Source organism: Lonchura striata, unplaced genomic scaffold, assembly GCF_046129695.1.
Source record: "Lonchura striata isolate bLonStr1 unplaced genomic scaffold, bLonStr1.mat Scaffold_197, whole genome shotgun sequence".
NCBI lineage: Eukaryota > Metazoa > Chordata > Aves > Passeriformes > Estrildidae > Lonchura > Lonchura striata.
Genome location: NW_027461126.1, coordinates 66,585 through 88,113, shown reverse-complemented (window position 1 = coordinate 88,113; position 21,529 = coordinate 66,585). Strand labels below are relative to the sequence as shown.

The 21,529-nt window shown below is 43.1% G+C and overlaps 2 long non-coding RNA genes across 5 annotated transcripts in view; both read right to left on the bottom strand.

Annotated features, from left to right (window-relative positions):
• The window catches only part of LOC144245864 (uncharacterized), a 113,074-nt gene that overhangs the window by 74,722 nt on the left and 16,823 nt on the right, over positions 1-21,529 (bottom strand). For both annotated transcript variants that reach the window (XR_013341927.1, XR_013341928.1), the window contains one exon: positions 21,225-21,274. This is a non-coding gene — a long non-coding RNA (uncharacterized LOC144245864). The remainder of the gene's footprint in view (positions 1-21,224; positions 21,275-21,529) is intronic.
• On the bottom strand, positions 1,406-11,897 carry LOC144248620 (uncharacterized). 3 transcript variants are annotated; one of them, XR_013341924.1, is made up of 5 exons: positions 11,598-11,897; positions 4,250-4,313; positions 3,880-3,957; positions 3,160-3,336; positions 1,406-2,705 (listed from the first exon to the last, which is right to left on the bottom strand). It is a non-coding gene; the product is annotated as an uncharacterized LOC144248620 (long non-coding RNA). The 3 variants fall into 3 exon arrangements; XR_013341925.1 differs by having other exon boundaries at positions 3,259-3,336; positions 11,598-11,896; XR_013341923.1 differs by having other exon boundaries at positions 1,406-3,336; positions 11,598-11,895.

The following is a 21,529-nucleotide window of genomic DNA, read 5'->3' as shown; positions in this document are numbered from 1 at the left end:
CAGAGTGGTCTGACAAAACATCCGTCAACGTGGATCTTTAATAAAGGCAGCTGGTACCTATGCTTGCAACAGACTTTCGTGTGTTATTTCCTCGGTCTCTGTTCTAATACATTTTGATATTAAAAGTGTTTAAACAAGATTTAACCTGAGCTCTGCACCCTGCCGTGCTCCAAGCCCTGAGGAAGAGCTGGACATCCTCACACTCGCCCAAGCTGAGGCAGCTCTCACGTAGGGACAGAGCTGCTGCAGCATTTAACAACACTTAGAAATCACCCCTGCCTTGAGGGCGTCCAGAGCTGGGAGAAAGCCCTTCCCACCACCCTCTTGGATTTCCCTCCCTGCCCCTGGCTTTGCTTCCAGCTTGGGAAGGTTTGTCCTGGGGCCATTTCAGCAGCACGAAGGGCTTTTCCAACCTCAGGGGTTCCACGGGAGCCCAGTGACTGACCCAGCTGCGCACCCAGGCACACGGATCGATTATCCTGCCGTGAGCCAGAGCACTCCAGGGCATCCTTGGAACAGCTGCGGAGAGCGGGAAAAAGACACAGCTGCAGCACCGATCCCGCTCCCTGCTTTCCCAGAGGGGCAGGAACACCATTTCCTCCCGAGCCTGAGAGCTCCCAGGGAAATCCCTGTTAGGGTGGCACTGAAGGTGCCACATTTCTGGCACCCTTGCCCTAGAACCACGGCCCAGCAGATTTCTGTGGGAGCGGGGATTGTTGCTGCAGCTCAGAAGCTGCACATCCCTAAAGCATTTCCTTAGGGACACGAAGCTCCCCGCGCGCATGTTGTAGTCCAGTTTGTAATTTCAGCGTCTTTCAAGAGAGTTTAAATAGCAATGAGGCGACTCGGTGCCAGCACAGCATTAGCTACGGGACATCGGGAGACTCACCAGACGACATTCTCGGCAGAGCCTCCATTCTCAGCGCTCCAGCTGCAGCGTTCGCATCTCTCACGGACTCCGAGCTCCGTTTCCAGGGCTCCCATCGGGAAACCGGCGGCCGCTCCCAGATGCAAATGCCCAGGGCACCGCCGATCCCAGCCCCTGCTCCCTCTCCCCCCCGGACCCCCCTTCCTCCAGCCTTTACCCCTTTTAGAGCCACGGCCCCGCCCAGGACACAAACGGAGGCTCCCAGGTGCCTCCTGAGACCCAAATCATTCCAGGGGCATCAGGAAATCAAGAGAAATAAACTTTGTAGCCATGATTTCATGTGTTTTGACTCTTCACATGGATAGTCTTAAGCCGTACTTTGTCATCATTTGGTCAGCTCATGAGGTTTTTTAGTTTTTAAAATTGTGTTTTCTCGAGGCAGAGAAACTGCAACTATCTATCTTTGAGTAGAGGAGCACATACAAAATGTCAGGGTGAAAGATTACTCATACCAGTGTGAAAAAAAACGCTAATCGCTTGGTTTTTAAAATTTTAAAAGTTTAATAATAATAAAATGGCTATAAAAATAATAATATCATTAGAGTACTAAAGCTTAGAGTTAGGACAATTACAAGACAATAAAAAAAGTAAAGAATTACGGACGTCCGGATGTTCTCGGACATTAAGCTACGAAAAGCATGACTTGTGAATAAAGGAATCACCCTTAAACTAATATACTTGTTGCATATTTATATATCCTTTATGGTTATGAATGCATTCTATTTTAAACAAGAAACTCTGTTTGTTGTATGTTAATTGTTTCCTTTAATCCCTTGGTGTCTTCGAGTAAGGCCTGAAGAAATTAGCTTCTTCTGATAAGAAGCCATAAATTCCTCTCCTTTGGAAGATTTAGGTGTTCTTTGAAGTAAGTATCTCATTCCTAAAAAAAAAACTTCCCCACCTACATAGTCTCTATTTTAACATTATGTTAGAACCTAAAACTGTATTTAACACACTACTTAAGCAAATGAACACAGCATAACTTTCTAACATTACACTTATAATATTCATTATAGCCTTTGAGAAAAGCCAATCATAAAATATGCATTTTTCACACCAGCAAGGACAAGGAGGTATTGAAGGAGACTGTTGAAGGAGAGGTAAAGTCTTAAATGCTAAAACTGAAGACAGAGCATCACTAAGTCAAATAAAAGATTTGTCTATTTGCTTTTAAACTGATACAAAGCAAGACAAAGTAAATTATTATAACTACTTCAAATCTAGTTGAAAATGTGCTGAGGTGTGCATTAAGACAAAGGTGGAAGTTTACAAGTTACAAATGCTTAAGACACTTCTTGCTAGGGATAGATAGCATTGCATCCATTCCTGAAAGATTTGCATCTCAAAAAGATATGGCATATGAATTCTTAAATTAGACCAACAATGACATGCACCCAAAAAAGAAAAACATTCTCTCTTCTCCCTTTCTTTTCTGCTTTCTTGTCATAGAGTGTGACTAAGGAGAAACGAAAAGAATCCATGAGTGACAGAGCTGATTCCAATCAATCCTCCCCGATGGAGTGATCAAAGGCCAACTGTAGTGGACCAAACAGGGCTTTCCCCTTGGAAGTGTATTCCATCCCGTCGAGATCAGCACAAACACAAGGGATGAAACCGACTTCCCACGGCTGCCATCCAAGCTATGACACTGTAACTCAGTACCACCTGCACATTTTTTTGCTTGAATCCTTAAAGTAATGATTCTCTCCATCTCCATCCCTTAAAATCCAATTCTGTCAGCTTTTCAGTGTTCAAAAATGAACTAGTTAAGATAGCACTGAGGAAAGAAAGAACACAATAAGCATATTTTATTGTGTAAGTAAGTAGATTTGAGATGGAATTACTAAAAGGTAAGCATACATGGACCCCCCCCACACACACACAGTTGTCTTTTTGCAGTTGCACTTAAGGATTGTACTTCAAATATGGTTACACAGATATCTTCCCCCCCTCCACATTGACTGCCTCTTAATATTAGAACCGAATCTGCCACAAAATTACATGAAATAAAACAGTGAGAAACATACTTGAGAATGACTGTTGTTTACAAAACAGGTAATTTATAGTATACAATTACTGATAAGGTAGAACAAGAGTTCAAAAACTGGACTGCTTTACAAAGCACTTCTTCAAACATCAATTTTGGATTATTGCTGGAAGGTACTAAATGGTCTGTTATAGACTAATTTACAGACATTCATAGAATAGTGAAAAACGCATGCTTTAGAAACCTGGGACATTTCATGCCTTTGTGCTAGCAGAACATGAAGTGATTGGCATTTTTCAATGTAGGTTAGCAGCATTTAGAGTTTTTATTCTGGTGTACTAACTGATTCTACGTATTTTTTCTCTTTTTTTTCAGGTGATTTTTCATCTTCAGGTTTAGTCCATGGAGGGCTGTGAAACTTCTGTAAAGGTAAAAACATGGTGTATAGAATACATATATACATAAACAGAAATAAAAAAGTCTGTTAAAATTCCATGGCAATGGAATTGTCCCTAGAAAAGGGTCCTGATCTCTAAGAAAGCATCATTAACAACCTTCACAGTGCAAAACCATACAAGTCTGATGCTACATACAGCTTCATATCACTGCATATTTTATGTATATATGTATGAAAACAACCACATAGGTATTTAATATTTAATTATTTTGGATAACTCTCCTTACTCCTGCTTCCAGGGCTATACACATCACACTGTCAAATTAAGTAATTTGACTACTAATTCATTTGACTACCAGCTTTCCAAATATTTCATAGTTTGCAAGTTGTTACCAGCCAGAAATCATTTTGAACAGGTCAATTGCAATCAGACACAGACAAAGTCTGAATTAAGTAGTCTTCTCTTTTGAGACAGAACTTGGTGAAGAATGTGTAAGTATACTTTAAGTAACTGAATCTCATGAGACTTTTTAGTAAAACCCCACAAATTACTCTGGAAGAGAATACCTGAAAGCTTGTCTCTGTTTCTGCTGCTTCCAAACGAGATGTTGAATCATTACGATTCCCCAGACATGTCTTGGCAACCTGTCAATAGAAATGTCAGAGATAACTACTTCATATTTTTTCCAAAAATATTCCGTTTAAAAAAAAAAAAAAAAAAAAACCAAAAAAAAAACCACCAAAAAAAAAACCAAAATACCAAAAAAACCCCAACAACAACAGCAAAAAACCAACCCAATTTGGGTCTTCTTTTAAGCCTACTTAATGAAATGGAACTAAGTTTTCATAGCTAAACTTATCCCAGACTCCCATCATCCCTGTAACAGTCTTCAACAATACAGTCTTGTGACAGCGAGTTTAACAACTTCATACTTACCCAGCTTTTTTTCTTCGTGTTTAAATCTCATCACCAATAGTGAAGTTTACTTCTACAGGTGGTCCTAGGGAACAGAAAATTAATTACAAGTGCCTTTTATGGGTGAGGAAATAGTAACAAACAGTAGAAAATCAGCATTAGTTAGAACTTCTCTATTACTATTCTCTTGGCTATACTCTGGATCTCTTAGGTATAATAATCCCTGAATAGGAATATAAAGTCACTGAATGGAGAAGTCAGGTGACTCTCAAGGCAGAAAATCTTGCTGCATTACTTCCTGTCATTTTATTCAAGAAATAATGTCATATTCTTTGCCAATATGTTTTTTAATATCTGGGAAAGCAGAGTTGCACAGCATAAATAAAATTAATTACAAAGTGGATTTTTGAACTAAGGAGATCTTCAGGTATGAAACCAGAGATTTGCTCAACACTGGAAATTCTACTGTATTTAAATCCAAGTCCCTTCAGGAGTAGGATTAAGGATGCAATAAGAAAAGGAACTGAAAGATTAAATGCAGTCAAATATTCATAATACTTGGTCATTGCTCTAAAATGAGTTCACATTGGAATTTCTCTACTTGTTTTGCTATTAAAAGTGACACATTTAAATGGAGTGAAAACTACAAGGTTTTTTTAAAGTTTTGAGTCAGCAAGACTCTTTCCAGTGTAACAGTGGGAGGGGTTTAGTCATGTTTAAGCTACTGAAGGCAGCCTCTGAGATGATGCAGATGGATTTGATGTGGGGAACTCTTTCTCATATTTTCCCACTCTAGACAGTAGAAATAAAAATTGGATTCATGTAGGGAATAATCAAGGCAGTATTGATTAAAATAAAGTCTATTGATAAAGCACCTACTCCTTTTATGACAAAAAATCAAACATCAAACAAACACGTGGTTTATGTCTTAGATAAAGACTAAAAAGTCAGATGACAGGGTAGCAATTTTTCGTAGTCTTGAAATACTTCAAAACCTTATACATGTGGTCCTGTCAAAACTTCCATTTAAATTATTTACTCTTAATCTAGATTTAAAAAAAAATATTCCAAGCTGAATTATCCTCAGAAAAAATGAAGATTTAGGTGACTTCTAGGTGTGTGGCTTGAGGACAAAAGATACTCTAGGTCCAACAATCAATAGTATTGCAAAATGTGTAATAAAGAGGATAGAAATAATGCTAATTAAATATGATAATTTACATAGCCAGAATTTTCTCTGACTGTACCTACTAGAACATGAAATCAGGTGACCTATTTCACCAACATCATTTATAGGAGATAGGAAGCAAAAACTATTAATTGCATTAGTAAAGCTAAAGGTCAACTTCTTAAGACATATGCAAAGGAAAAATAAAAAAACAACCCCGGTCTGCTTTAGAGAAAATAAAAGTGAACAATAAAACAATGCTGTATGAGTGAGTAGTCTTGCAGTGTCTTCATAGGCCAGACAACAAAGGCTATCTTGATAGGAAAAGAGCAATAAAGATTAAGTCTGTACTATTTCACATTTGTTCACTCAGAGATCTTCTCCTTTTAGTAGCACACCATATGGATCACTGTTGGAGAAAGACAGGGACTTTTTCCTAAGGATGTCTTTATGATGTTAAAGCATAACATATTCATTATTGACTCCTTATCACTGTGAAACATTGTATATCATTACCAAATAAATTACAGCTTGAAAACAACAACAGTTCAATAGCCAGGACTGTAACCAGCTCCTGTGGACGAGGTGCAAACACACACACACACAGAGGGCTGGGTTTAACAGAACACAAACTGAATCCCACACACATATGACCTCAGGCATATATATATAAATACATACATATACATACACCCCCACCTGTGTGTATTTATGTGTTTTTATATGTCTATATCTACATGCATATATAAACACATAAATATGCAAACACGCATAACACATATATCTTTGTGTCCCTCAGCTAAAGATCAGTGACAGAATATAAACTCAATGAACTAGAATACCTTCCACACCCTTAGGTGACAAAGGAAGCAAAATATTAAACTTCGGCTATTGTTGTTAGTTCCCTCTATGCCAAATAGTGGATTGTTTTGTATGTTTGTCCGTCAGATTTCCTCCCATGAGAGGTACAATCATTACCAATGGACAGAATGAGAGCTCGACATGGCAGAAACTATCAAAAAGCAAAAACTATTTGCTGTGTTGCTTTCCTCAGCTTAGCATGCAGCCCAATTAACAAATTATCTGTGTGTGAAATTATGGCTATAAAATCTGCATATTGATTGGTCACGTACACCAAATTTGGGAAGTTATGGTATTCAATTGTCCTAGTAAACAGCACTGCAAAGCTGGAGAGCTTCACAGCTGGATGTATAAATGACAAAGGTGGATAAACAAAGGGTGCATCTTTATTACTGTGAGAACCCCGGCCTTGCTCTGGGGTCTCATGTGGTGGTGAAATTCCTCCTCCCACCCGTGCTTCCAAAGAAAAACTCCGCAGGCTTTAGCTGTTCGGTCTCAAGGCAGTTTCTCGCTAGTTATCTAACAGATTATGTTCTTGGACTGCGGCTGTTTGATCAGCGGCCTGGGTAGAGGCACACACAGCCCCTGACATCCTCTCGATCTGCTGCCTTCTTCGTCTCCCTCTCCGCCCAGGGCTGCTGCTATCTTTTATAAGATATATTACGTATAACACGTTTATAATTATTCCCCAATACCTACTACCTACGTTGCCAAGTGTTTTTCTACTCTAAACCAATCTGTGAGTGCCAACATCACCAAGAACATGGAGGTAAGGAAAAAGAAGGAGGAAGAACAGGATCAGCCCACTTTCCTCCATCTTAGAACTTCTGACCCCCATGTACATGCGTTAAAACCCCCCTGTACAATACTAAAAAAATTTCCCCTCTACTTTGTAACTACTTTTACTATACTATCTAACCTTTTGTGATTGCTTGTTCCACCTCCAAAGTTGGCAATTCATTCCATGGCTCAAACTCAAAATCACAGCTGTTTTTCAGCTGTCTGCCAGGGTCTAGAATGCCTCTGACCAAGGCCTGGAACCTCTAAAAATGTCTGAGAGACATTTTGAGTTCCCACATATTAGAAAAATTTTAACACGCCAGTCAGAACTCAGCATGTCCAGTGGCTATTGAATCATGCAACTTTACCTGCGAACAGCTGAACCATGTAAATATAAGTATTTTCTACGGCATCAACTCAGCAAATCAGAACTGGCTTTATGGTCAAAAAAACCATAACAATTTAAGGTCAAATAATCAATTCACAAGTGAACAGGAAATCAAGTTTAAATAAGTGGTATTATAACAGTTTTTGCAGTTAGAAAATCATTCTGCTGCTCCTAAAGAGCATCATCCAGATTTAGTTGACCAGACATTGGAGTTTCAGTGTTCCTGTGCATCACTGCTCCTCTTGGCTTCATAGGGCACAAAAAGCAGATAGGGAGGTTGTTTGTAAAGCACGATGGGGGAGAAAGTACTGGGTTAATTCTGAAGAAAAGAAACCAGATACAGGAGAAAAGAATGGTGCGGTTAGATCAACTGACAAACTAGTTATCTTAGTTGTCAGGTTAGGTTCACAGTTTACTCAAAGACACGTCTTATCAGATTTGCTCATGAATTTGTTACAGATCTGTACTGGGAGCTGCTTTAATCACTGTTTAGAAGAAAGATACAGAACAAGAAGTATGTGAAATGTGCATATACCTTCTCAGAAGACACCTCTGCAGTTTTTCATACGCTTTTCCTGTTTTAGATCAGTGTGCTAAGGGGATGGTTAAACTCAGATGATGTAACTTCTTATGACCTTCCTCTTCCTAGTCCTCATTTACAGAATCAAATTTCCTTTAAGGATTTTATTGGCTTGAAATTTCGTTATAAAAATGGTTATTTTTTTCTCTTATTACACCCTTTGGAAAACAATTGGAGAGTGCAATTTGATCAAAGCTCTGAAACAGATTTAAGAAAATAAAGCAAAATGCTGTAGTTGCTTAGAAACGTATACAATTTTGGCTCCAATACAGAATACCCTTTGTCGTTGAATGATTAATGAACATAGAGTGTTTTTTTATTGCAGGAAATTAAGGCAGTAAATAAAAAGCACTACCACTTCTATTTATCAGAGAAGATTCTGTAAGGACAAAGCAAAAAATCTAATAAGAGAACAAAGAATAATTTTATAAGTTCTTTGATGTTGTAGCAATACCAAGCAGGTAGTTAAAAATGAGATGTTATATGCATAAGAATTCTCTGACACGAAAAGGCAATTAAGTAAATTATGGTGTAAAAGCCATAATCCCAAAAGCTTTTGGGAAGACAGAAAAGGGAAGGAATACAGGGGGAAAAGCTCTGCAGAACTCTGGTTCTGCACAGAGACTTTCAGGAGTCAGACATAAGAAAGCATCTCCGGATAAGGCTAAGAAAAAGTAGTACTGACAAGATGCCTCTAATAAAGTACAAATAATAAAAAGAATGGAAACTTTTACAATACCAAAGGTAATTTGGAGGGGGGGTTTTGATGAATTTCAGATGCTGTATCACAGGATATTCTACCTACTTCTGGCTATTGCTGGTCCTATGCCAAATTTCATTACAGATAAATATCAGCAGCGTCTAATTTCCAGATTTGCTACTCTGTATCCCATTTGCCAATAACTTTTCATTTTTTGTATTTCAGTATTTGTTCTAATGTAAATGACACTAATTACTCTGAACAGGCATAAGCCCCATAAATACAAAATTGCAGAAAGATCACAAATTTAAGATAGAGATGCTTAGCCATACAGACTTAAAAATACCAGTTGGAACCAGCAACTAACCATTTTGCTTTATTTTTTGCCTCAGTATCTATAAGGTTGCATGTTCTTCTCTAGTTAGTCTTCACTACCTTAATTCTTTCTAAATAGAAATCACATTTTATTTATCAGAGACACAATAAGAGGACCTTTGTGAAGTTCTGAGAAAGGATTACTGAAATAATAGGTTTCTAAGCAATGCAGTTTCTAGTACATCTTCACAAATATTACTTTGAAATGCTGCATTACAACCTTAACCATCCAGCCTTAATCTTCCTTCATTTGAATGCAAGAAGCTGTAAAAACTTCAGAAAAAATGACACAGTCAAGTAATGAAAAAAACAATTAAAACTCTTCCTAAGTGTTGCATTTTCTCCAAGTGATAGTGTTCACAGGTACAAATGGCAGCTTTGACTTACCAAAGAATTAGGATCCTTTGGGTATAAATTCCTTCCGGTACTTTCAGAACTTAAAGTGGTATTTCTAATGCCACTATATGTAGGCTAATTGTAGAAAGAAGATTTTTATTTCAGTTCTCAAAGCTAATAATTTGAATTCCTTGTGCCTTTCGTCTCTCTAGGTTAATGTGAGATGATGATGATGATGATGAAGAAAAGGTTGCTAACCAATGTCATCACCTGCACTATTTTTATGGCCTGTTAAGATGGACAGGGTGTCTGTCTGCTGATGGACTAAACAGTTAAAAATACAAGCTGTTAGAAGGACAAAAAACAACCACCTAAATAAGTAAACCACCATCTCAATAACTAAAACCTTGATTTTATGGAAAGGTGAATCTTTTAGGTGTCTTTGATTGCAATACTTGATGCAGAAATTAAATACTGGTTTGACTTTTGAAATATATTACCAGTTATTTTCTTTCCCTTTCTCTTTTAATGTATTCACTTCTGTATAAAAGAGCTGTTTAAAATGTTTGATACAAGTATTTAGCCTAAGAGGAAGAAAAAGAGGAGAGAGTGAGGAGGAGAGCGTAAGAGGAAGAAAAAGAGGAGAGAGTGAGGAGGAGAGCGTAAGAGGAAGAGTAAGAGGAGAGAGGGAGGAGGAGAGCGTAAGAGGAAGAAAAAGAGGAGAGAGTGAGAAGAAAGAGGAGAGAGTGAGAAGAAAGAGGAGAGAGTGAGAAGAAAAACTGAGAAGAAAAGGAAGAGGAGAGAGTGAGAAGAAGAAAGACTGAGAAGAAAAGGAAGAGGAGAGAGTGAGAAGAAGAAAGACTGAGAAGAAAAGGAAGAGGAGAGAGTGAGAAGAAGAAAGACTGAGAAGAAAAGGAAGAGGAGAGAGTAAGAAGAAAACAAAGCAAGAAAAATAAGAGTCAGAGATAAAAAGAAAAACCAAAAAAGTCAGATTAGAAAGAGAAAGGCAGAGAAAGAGGAAAGAAAGGTGGGGTAAAGAGAAAAAGAGTGAAAGACAATCAGAAAAGGAAGCACTTGAAATGAAAGAGAAAAGCAAATAGAGAGACAAGAAAAAGAAGAAATAGAGCTGAAAACCTACAGGAAAACAAATGGAGAGACTGAACACAAGGTAGGGTTCAAGAGAGAAAGAAATAGAGAGTTAGACAAAAAAGTTAAAGTTGGACAGAAAAGGAAAAAGGGTCAGAGACAAAGACAATGATAGCAAGTGTTAGAAAGACAAAGGCTGACAAAGAGAAAAAAAAGAAGAAAACATAGTGAAACCTAGATTGAAAGAGACAAAGAGACATGGGGAAATACATGTAGAGGAATGGAAGAAAATAGACAGGGTGAGAAGGAAATAGGGTTAGAGAAACATAGAGATGTCTTAGAAATGGAAACAAAGGAAAACACAGCCAGAGACAAAGAGTTACACATGGAAGGATAAAGTGAGGAATAGACTAAAGAGGAAAGTAAGAGGCAAAGGGAGAAAAAGGGTGAAAATGATACGACTCAACCACACCAAAGAAAGACAGGAGATGAATGGTGGGCAGGACAGAGGGTAAGAGGAATCATTATTAGGGCTGATTAATCTTTATTCCCTTAATTTAAACTTCAGCAATACACAGGGAAACAATGCATACAAATGCAAGTACAGAGACAAATACAACAAAGAATACATCATACCTAGGCACACAAGTACAAGTCCAATTTACATACAGCAAAATACATCAAAATACAGGAACAACTGCAAAGACAGAACAATATAATGTATTACAAGGAAAATACATATTGACACAATATAACCGTGTCTCCATTTCAGAAAAGTCCACAACACTTTTATTGTTATGACGCACCCGGAACAAAAACGGCGCAAAACGCTCCGCCGACGTGCACGCCCCCTTCGCGTTACGCACAAACTCACATTCACGGCAACTCGCTCCAGAGACTCCCAAAAAATCCTCCTGCCTGATGAAAACCCCCCCTGAAAGGCAAAGGCCATACACACAAGGTTGGAACTGCTCCACACACACACACACACACACACACAGCTGCAGACACAAGCACACACAAACTCTCACAGACAGACACAGACAGTCACACTCTCACACATTCTTCTGCTGACACGCTGGCTGCCACCCTTACGTGAAACGCTGCACTGAAGAATATGCTTAAACGCTTCTTCTGACCGCAGGACCTCCATGTCAAATGGTAGATTCCAGGAAATTCTGTAGGGACCCGGGGACCTACGAGACAAGGGGAGGCGGTCAGTGACTGACTATCTGAGAGCTAGGAGCTATACCAACTCTGGGCCCATCAGTGTTGTACCCCAAACCCCGTAGAGAACAGATGAACGGCAAAGCTTTATAACTGCTCTACCTGAGCGTGACTACGTGCCCGGGCAAGGCAGCTCCGATCACAATTGCCACAACAGAGGTGCATACAACATAAGCCATCGTAGGTACATACAGTATAAGCACAAACAACATAAGGCAACGTAGGTACATACAGTATAAGCACAAACAATATAAGACAACATAGGTAGGCGCAACATACACACATACAATAGAAGCCGACACAGGTAGGTGCAACATAAGTGCATACAATGTAAGCCGACAGAGATACAAGATACAAGAAAACCCGCCCCCAGGACTGGGACTCTCTGCCACTGATTGGAGTTGTCAGCATCTGAAAGGAAGTTAGGACTAGTGTCAAACGGCTGCAGGACAACTTAGCATCACCAAACATGTTATGTCAATCTCCCCATACAATCTAGAGCCCAACTACACCCTGCAAATGACAAATTTCAAGTCCCCAGGACTTGTGCTATTACAGGCTATGCAGCAGGGCAGAGCAGTTGTGGGACAAATACGTGCAGACACCCGTGACACAGGACAGGGAGAGAGAGCTTTTGAGGAGAAGAAAGGACCGAGAGACCCAAAGAACAGAGTGCACCAGAGACAAGTGACAGGACACACACCAGAACTGCTCTGCCCTGAGCACCTCAGCACTGTGATCAAAACAGACACTTTCCCTTTAGCTGGCCTAAGGGGACACTTCTTGCACATCCCTGCCCCCAAACCTGATCCTAAAGGCCCTCCCAGCACCCCGCTTTCACCCCCTCTGCGGGCCTTAGCCCTCCACTTATCTCTCTGGCATCTGGGGATGAGAATCCACGTCGCCTGGCAATGGAGGCTGCCTCGCCTGCGGGGAATGTCCTATGGTCACCGGGCTGTGGTCCCGTGCTCAGCTACAATCGAGAACACCAAACATCACTGCATGATCTTAGCTGCACAATGGACAAAACCCAGCAATCCTGCTACTCACCATTCTCCTGAGAACGCTCGGGCCGCACACTTTGGCCAGGCTCAGAGGCTGCCACCGTCATCGCAGGGTCTGCCTGGGTTAAGAAGAGACAAAGAGACTCGGCATTGCTGAAACACGAGTGGACCTTGGCTCCCCCTCCCTACCTCGGCGACTCACCGCAACTCCTCAGCCATTGCCAAAGGCAACTCTGATGCAATCTTGAAATACAAAATTTCAAGGCTTCATCACAGAGTCCTGCAATACTTCCTGAGAGCTCACAAGCACAGGAAATCCAGGCCATCAGCTGTTGGTGACAGGGGCTTGGCATACTCTGAGTGGATTCCCTAAAGCACACAAACAACAATGGATGCTTACAATTGCACCAAAACCTGAAACCTGAGCAAGAACAACTGCTTCTGTCCACTGCTCACCTGGCACACAGGGCCTTGACTGCTGCTACCTGCCTGGACCTCCTAAAAATAAAGGCAAAGAACACTGCTGTAACACAGTCACCCTTTAGGCTTCCCCTGCAAATGCAAACAATGACTGACCTGATCATGGCAACACCCTCACCCCAGGACTGGGGCTCTCTGCCACTGACCTGAACTGTCTGTATCTGAAAGGAAGTTAGGACTAGTGTCAAACTGCTGCAGGACAACTTAACAGCACCAAACATGTTATGTCAATCTCCCCATACAATCTAGAGCCCAACTACACCCTGGAAATGACAAATTTCAAGTCCCCAGGACTTGTGCTATTACAGGCTATGCAGCAGGGCAGAGCAGTTGTGGGACAAATACGTGCAGACACCTGTGACACAGGACAGGCAGAGAGAGCTTTTGAGGAGAAGAAAGGACCGAGAGACCCAAAGAACACAGAGTGCACCAGAGACAAGTGACAGGACACACACCAGAACTGCTCTGCCCTGAGCACCTCAGCACTGTGATCAAAACAGACACTTTCCCTTTAGCTGGCCTTAGGAGACACTTCTTGGACATCCCCATCTCCAAAACTGACTCAAATACCCCTCCTGGGGAGTCCCAACCTGGCACCTCTCTTCCATCCCCTCTGTGGGTTGTAGCTCTCCACTTATCTTGCACATATCTGGGGATGCAAATCCCCATCAGGGGCAGAACGAGGCCTCGTGCCTGTCTGGGAAGTTCCAGTTGTCACCAGGCTGTTATTTCTTGCTCTGCCAAGAGAAAGAAAACCAAACGTCAGTGCACCACCTTAACAGCACATGGGCCAGAACCTGACAATTCTGCTACTCACCGTCTCCCAAGAAGTCTTGGGCCACCCACCTCAGGCGCGCTTGGATTCTGACACCGTCATCTCAAGGCACACCTAGGTTAAGGGCAGACAAGGTGACATGGCATTGCTGCAACTTGAAGGTACCCTCGCTCCTCTTCCCTGCCTCACCACAACTCCTTGCCCATTCCTGTGGGTTACCAGGAGGGGACCTTGAAATGCAAAATTGGAAGGCTCTGTCACAGGGTCCTGTAATGCTTCTGGCAAGACCACACGTGCATGAAACCTGGTCCATCAGCCAGTTGGAGACAGAGGTATGAGTACACTGAGTGGATTCCCTAAAGCACACAAACAACAGTGGATGCTTACAGTTCCACCAAAAGCTGAGCAAAAACAACTGCTTTGGTCCACTGCTCACCTGGCACACTTGGCCTTGACTGCTGCTATCTGCCTGGACCACCTAAAAATAAAGGCAAAGAACACTGCTGTAACACGGTTACCATTTAGGCTGCTCCTGCAAGTGCAAACAATGACTGACCTGATCATGGGAAAACCCTCCTCCAGAACTGGGGCTCTCTGCCACAGATTCGAACTGTCTTCATGTGAAAGGAAGTTAGGACTAGTGTCAAATGGCTGCAGGACAACTTAGCATCACCAAACATGTTATGTCAATCTCCCCATACAATCTAGAGCCCAACTACACCCTGCAAATGACAAATTTCAAGTCCCCAGGACTTGTGTTATTACAGGCTATGCAGCAGGGCAGAGCAGCTGTGGGACAAATACGTGCAGACACCTGTGACACAGGACAGGATGTGACAAACCAGGGGACAGGACAGGGAGAGAGAGCTCTTGATGAGAAGAATATCTGCAAGGACCGAGAGACCCAAACAACACAGAGTGCACCAGAGACATGTGACAGGACACTCATCGGAACTGCTCTGCCCTGCATGCCTCAGCACTAAGGTCAAAACAGACACTTTTCGCCTTTAGATGGTCTAAGGAGACACTTCTTGGACGTCCCCAATTCCAAACTGACTGAAAAACCCCTCCTGGGGAGTCCCAACCTGGCACCTCGCTTATCACGCCCCTCGGTGGGTCATAACCCTCCACTTATCTTGCACATATCTGGGGATGCAAATCCCTGTTGGGTGCAGAAGAACGCCATCTCCCTGTCTGGTAAGTTCCAGCTGTCACCTCTTGGTCTGCCAAGGGAAAGAAAACTAAACATCAGTGCACAATCTGAACAGCACATCGGCCAAAACCTGGTAAATCTGCTACTCACCATCCTCCTCAGAATGCCCGGGTTCTTGGCCCTCACACTTTGGGCGTGCTTGGATTCTGACACCGTCATCGCAGGGGACACCTAGGTTAAGTGGAGACAAGGCAACATGGCATTGCTGAAACACGAGTGGAATCTCATTCCCCCCCGACTCACCGCAACACTTTGGCCATTCCCTCAGGGCTACCAGGATGGGACCTTGACATGCAGGATTGGAAGGCTCCATCAGAGGGTCCTGTAATGCTTCCAGCGAGATCACAAGGGCATGAAACCTGGTCCATCAGCCAGTTGGTAACGGAGGTATGCGCACTCAGAGTTGATTCCCTAAAGCACAAAATCAAGAATAAATGCTTAGAATTGCACCAAAAATTGAGACCTGAGCAAAACCAACTGTTCCTGTCCACTGCTCACCTTGGACACTCGGCCTTGACTGCTGCTATCTGTCTGGACCACCTAAAAATAAAGGCAAAGAACACTGCTGTAACACGGTCACCCTTTAGGCTGCCCCTGCAAATGCAAACAATGACTGACCTGATCATGGCAACACCCTCACCCAGGACTGGGACTCTCTGCCACTGATTGGAGTTGTCAGCATCTTGAAAGGAAGTTAGGACTAGTGTCAAATGGCTGCAGGACAACTTAGCATCACCAAACATATTAAGGCAATCCCCTAATACAATCTAGAGCCCAACTACACCCTGCAAATGACAAATTTCAAGTCCCCAGGACTTGTGCTATTACAGGCTATGCAGCAGGGCAGAGCAGTTGTGGGACAAATACGTGCAGACACCCGTGACACAGGACAGGCAGAGAGAGCTTTTGAGGAGAAGAAAGGACCGAGAGACCCAAAGAACACAGAGTGCACCAGAGACAAGTGACAGGACACACACCAGAACTGCTCTGCCCTGAGCACCTCAGCACTGTGATCAAAACAGACACTTTCCCTTTAGCTGGCCTTAGGAGACACTTCTTGGACATCCCCATCTCCAAAATTGACTCAAAAACCCCTCCTGGGGAGTCCCAACCTGGCACCCCTCTTCCATCCCCTCTGTGGGTTGTAGGTCTCCACTTATCTTGCACATATCTGGGGATGCAAATCCCCATCAGGTGCAGAACGAGGCCTCGTGCCTGTCTGGGAAGTTCCAGTTGTCACCAGGCTGTTATCTCTTGCTCTGCCAAGAGAAAGAAAACCAAACGTCAGTGCACTACCTTAACAGCACATGGGCCAGAACCTGACAATTCTGCTACTCACCGTCTCCCAAGAAGTCTTGGGCCACACACCTCAGGCGCGCTTGGATTCTGACACCGTCATCTCAAGGCACACCTAGGTTAAGGGCAGACAAGGTGACATGGCATTGCTGCAACTTGAGGGTACCCTCGCTCCTCTTCCCTGCCTCACCACAAGTCCTTGCCCATTCCTGTGGGTTACCAGGAGGGGACCTTGAAATGCAAAATTGGAAGGCTCTGTCACAGGGTCCTGTAATGCTTCTGGCAAGACCACACGTGCATGAAACCCGGTCCATCAGCCAGTTGGAGACAGAGGTATGAGTACACTGAGTGGATTCCCTAAAGCACACAAACAACAGTGGATGCTTACAGTTCCACCAAAAGCTGAGCAAAAACAACTGCTTTGGTCCACTGCTCACCTGGCACACTTGGCCTTGACTGCTGCTATCTGCCTGGACCACCTAAAAATAAAGGCAAAGAACACTGCTGTAACACGGTCACCCTTTAGGCTGCCCCTGCAAATGCAAACAATGACTGACCTGATCATGGCAACACCCTCACTCAGGACTGGGGGCTCTCTGCCACTGATTGGAGTTGTCTTCATGTGAAAGGAAGTTAGGACTAGTGTCAAATGGCTGCAGGACAACTTAGCATCACCAAACATGTTATGTCAATCTCCCCATACAATCTAGAGCCCAACTACACCCTGCAAATGACAAATTTCAAGTCCCCAGGACTTGTGCTATTACAGGCTATGCAGCAGGGCAGAGCAGCTGTGGGACAAATACGTGCAGACACCCGTGACACAGGACAGGCAGAGAGAGCTTTTGAGGAGAAGAAAGGACCGAGAGACCCAAAGAACACAGAGTGCACCAGAGACAAGTGACAGGACACACACCAGAACTGCTCTGCCCTGAGCACCTCAGCACTGTGATCAAAACAGACACTTTCCCTTTAGCTGATCTAAGGGGACACTTCTTGCACATCCCCATCCCCAAAGCTCATTGAAAATGCCCTCCCAGCACCCCGCTTTCACCCCCTCTGCGGGCCTTAGCCCTCCACTTATCTCTCTGGCATCTGGGGATGAGAATCCACGTCGCCTGGCAATGGAGGCTGCCTCGCCTGCGGGGAATGTCCTATGGTCACTGGGCTGTGGTCCCGTGCTCAGCTACAATCGAGAACACCAAACATCACTGCACGATCTCAGCCGCACAGCAGCCACAACTCAGCAATTCTGCTGCTCACCATTATTCTCTTGAGAACGCCGGGCTCCTCGGGCCGCACGCTTCGCCCACGCCCTCCTGGCAGGGTCTGCCTGGCTGAAGAGCAGGCGAGGTGAGGCGGCGTTCCCAAAACTCGAGTGGACCCTGGTCCCCCTCACTAGTAGTTCCCCCACTTACAGCAACTCCTTGGCCGCTCCTGAGGCTCCCTGGTGCCACCTCCAAGTGACAAAGATCAAGGCTTCGTCGCAGAGCCGTGTGCCGCTCCCCGAATTCCCAGGAGAGCGAAGGAGCGGCTCTGCGGCCGCTTGCAGGGGGGACTCGCTGGTACACGAGTGGACTGCCTAACGCACACAAACATGAATGGATACTGAGACTTGCAGCAGAGACACTACAGCTGCAGGCACACAAATTCATAAATAATTAAACTAACAAAACCCCAAAATTCTACCAAAATATTAATTTTATTTACCCAGTATCCAAATTGCCAAATAGATTAACAGAGACACCCTGTCCTATCCCCTCAATAACGCCTCTAAAATCTATGCCAAACAAATCCTGAAAACTAAGAAAACCCTGCCTGTATTGAAATAAAAACAAAAAAAAGTCTTGTAAACGTTATAAATTCATTAACCTAACACATCAGAACCATAAAAATATTAAACCTTTATGAACACCAGTACGCACGACCCTCGTTTCAACGTATAAAAGTAAAGCTATCCCTACTACTAACCTAACACAAATATCACAAAATATAGCAGTAAGAAAAGAAAAAAAAAATAATCCTCACTATAACTAGAATATAAATTTTTTATTTTAAGCCAAGAAAAATTCATACATTCTAAACAGGAACTTCCTCAAAATCAAGTATTTCAATAAACCCAAAAAACTCTAACATATTTCAAATAACTACAAAAAGGCTAAAAAACATAAAACAATCAAGCAACCCACCACAACTATCTAAAACTATCTACAATAAACCTTCTTTAAAAAAACCCAACAAATACTTCTTACCACCTCAACAATACATCACCAGCAACACCAAACAACTCAAAATACTGTAACTCCCATCCAAAAAATGCTCTATAAACTGAAACACTAAAACTCATCTAAAACACCCACTTACCCTTCAATAACCTCCTCTAACCTACACACAAATCTAAAACCAGTAAGAATTAACTATAAACTATCATACCCTAAAGAACTCCACCATTAAACACTACTGTACCAGACTTACTATAAATCAAAAACCCCAAAACACACCACTGTTAACATCACCAAAACATTTTTCTCCATTCCTCTAACAACCAAATACAAGCCTCGATTTACTTTCACTTGAAAAACATACAATACACCTACAACCAACTGCCCCAAAAATAAAAACACAGTCCTACCATCCAGCATAAATTCATCCAAATGAAACTTCAAAAAAATAAAGCTCCAAAACATCTGTAATAATCCAACATCATTAGATGAAAAGTATAACAAAAATATTTTTTAAATCATCCAAATTCTTCTAAAAGACTATTATACCACAAAAAAGGAAAAAAAAAAAAAAAAAAAAAAAAGCAAAATCAAAAAGCATCAAAGTCCCACCAATTTCATCAAAAACAGCCAGAATGGCTCCACGAGCCAACAAAAAAAACCCCAACCTATAAGAAAATGCCAAACCACCTCAGAAACAAACAATAAAACACAGCCCCTCTTACCATGGTATTATTTTAGTACTATGATTAAAATACACATTCTATACAAAAATGTCCTCTACCCTTCCATCAATGCCACATAAAGCAAATAAATTAACTGTTATCATACAGGACATCCATATAAAAAAAAATCTCAATCGCCCTAAAACCTTAAAAATAATTACAAATTAACCCCAAAATGAAAACTTTAACAAAAGAAACCCAAAAACAAACAACAGAAACTAAAAATACACCACCATAGAACTAACTACCAGCAAAAACAACCCCACACTACACTCTTTTCACTAACAGTTGTCAGTGAGACACATCACAAAAATGAAACAAAAATAAAAAACAGCCCTAGAGAAACCCACAAAACAAATCACAAAACCCACTAGAAAAAGAAGTCCAACCAATTTACTAAACTTCAAACCATACAACAGACCCTGAAAGCTGCTAAAAATTAAAACCGTACCTCTACACTAACTCAAAGAGTAACCAGCATTCTGCTAAGTTAGCTTTAAAAACCAAACTAATAAAGGAGATTAACAAAAACCTAAACCACTAGACAATAAAAAGAGAAGCACCCAGATAAATAACTACCTAAAAAAATCCACTGTATAAATACACAAGTTCCTAAAAAAAAACCACTGATAAAAAGCAACCAACAAATAGATCAAACTGAAACAAAAACCCAAATAAATACAGTAACAACAAAAAAAATTATTCCTAACTCAATAAACCCATAATGCCTCAAACCATCAAAATACAAATACCACCTAGAAATAAACACATCACCAAAAGAGAAATGTAACCACAAACAGTAAGTCCCAAATTACCGGTAACAATAAAACGTCCACAACAATAAAACAAACCAAATGAACAAAACCTCTATAGGAAAATTTAAAAAATGCAATTACCAAGATTAAAAAAAAAACCTCACTAATTCACTACAGCACACTACCTCAAGCCCACCAAAACAAACACAATGCACTCGCGCTAATAAAAGCCTCCACAACCGAATTGAAAAACAACCCTCTACATCATGCTACGACCCATAAAAACCAGCGTAAACCTTTAGAAACGCATCCTTAAAAAACATAAGAACCGATCAAAAAGAAATCCAACAACAACACTCAATCCAAAAAAAACCTTGTCACGAGCACCCGAAGCAAGAACCGTAACAACCAAGAAGCGCCCGGGGCCCTTCTCCTACAGCGACGCCGATCAAAAGCCACCGATCCCAGGAGCTCCTCAGGAGCGCCTCAAAAGCAGCGCAGCGAGGGAGGCTGGAAGATGCGGAGCCACGCTCCCGGCCCCGGGCGCAGCGCGGCTCCGGCAGGAAAGCGGCTCCTCCGGCAGGCAGAGGCGGCGCCGCGCCGGCAGACCCCCGCCCGCTGCCCCCGGCCCGGCGGGGCCGGCACCGGGCCCGGGGGGCCCCGGCGGCGCCCGAGCCCCGCGCCCGGAGCGGACGGAGCGGCGGCACCGGCCGGCACCGGCGCGGCGCCCGCGCCGCCTCCCCCGCCCGCCGGCCCGGCCAAAGCTCCGCTCGGCTCCGCACGGCTCGCACCGGCGCGGCTCCGGCGGGCCCGCGGCAGCCCAGCCGCGCCCAGCTCCCCTTCCGCCCCGGCCAGCCCCGGCACTGCCGGCAGGGCTCCGCGCCGCACCCTTCGCTGCCGGGCCGGGGGCAGAAGAAGCGCCCCGAATGCAGCGGCACAGCCCGATCCCCGCCCTGCCAGCGCTGCCACGGCTGCAGCTCCCTTCCTCTGAAGCCCCGACTCTGATGCCACGCTCCGGCGCTCACCTCACCCCAACGAGGGCACAGAAACGTAGGCTTCCCTTCAATCGCGTCCCCTAGAAGAGAAGAAAAGAAGCGGCTTGCCTCAAACGATGGCAAAAGGGGGCTTTTTACCTCAGTCCAAACCCCTTAAAAGGGGGGACAACAGGACTGCCCCCTCCAATTCAACCTCAGGAGGACGAAGTTTCAAAGGGAAAGGAGAAAAGTCCCGGCTGCAAAGGCGCACCGGCTCACCTGCTGCTTCTCGGCACAAAGGTTTGTCCCTCGGCTCCTCCTCAGAGCAAGGCTCCACGTATCCAGGTGGGTTTCCA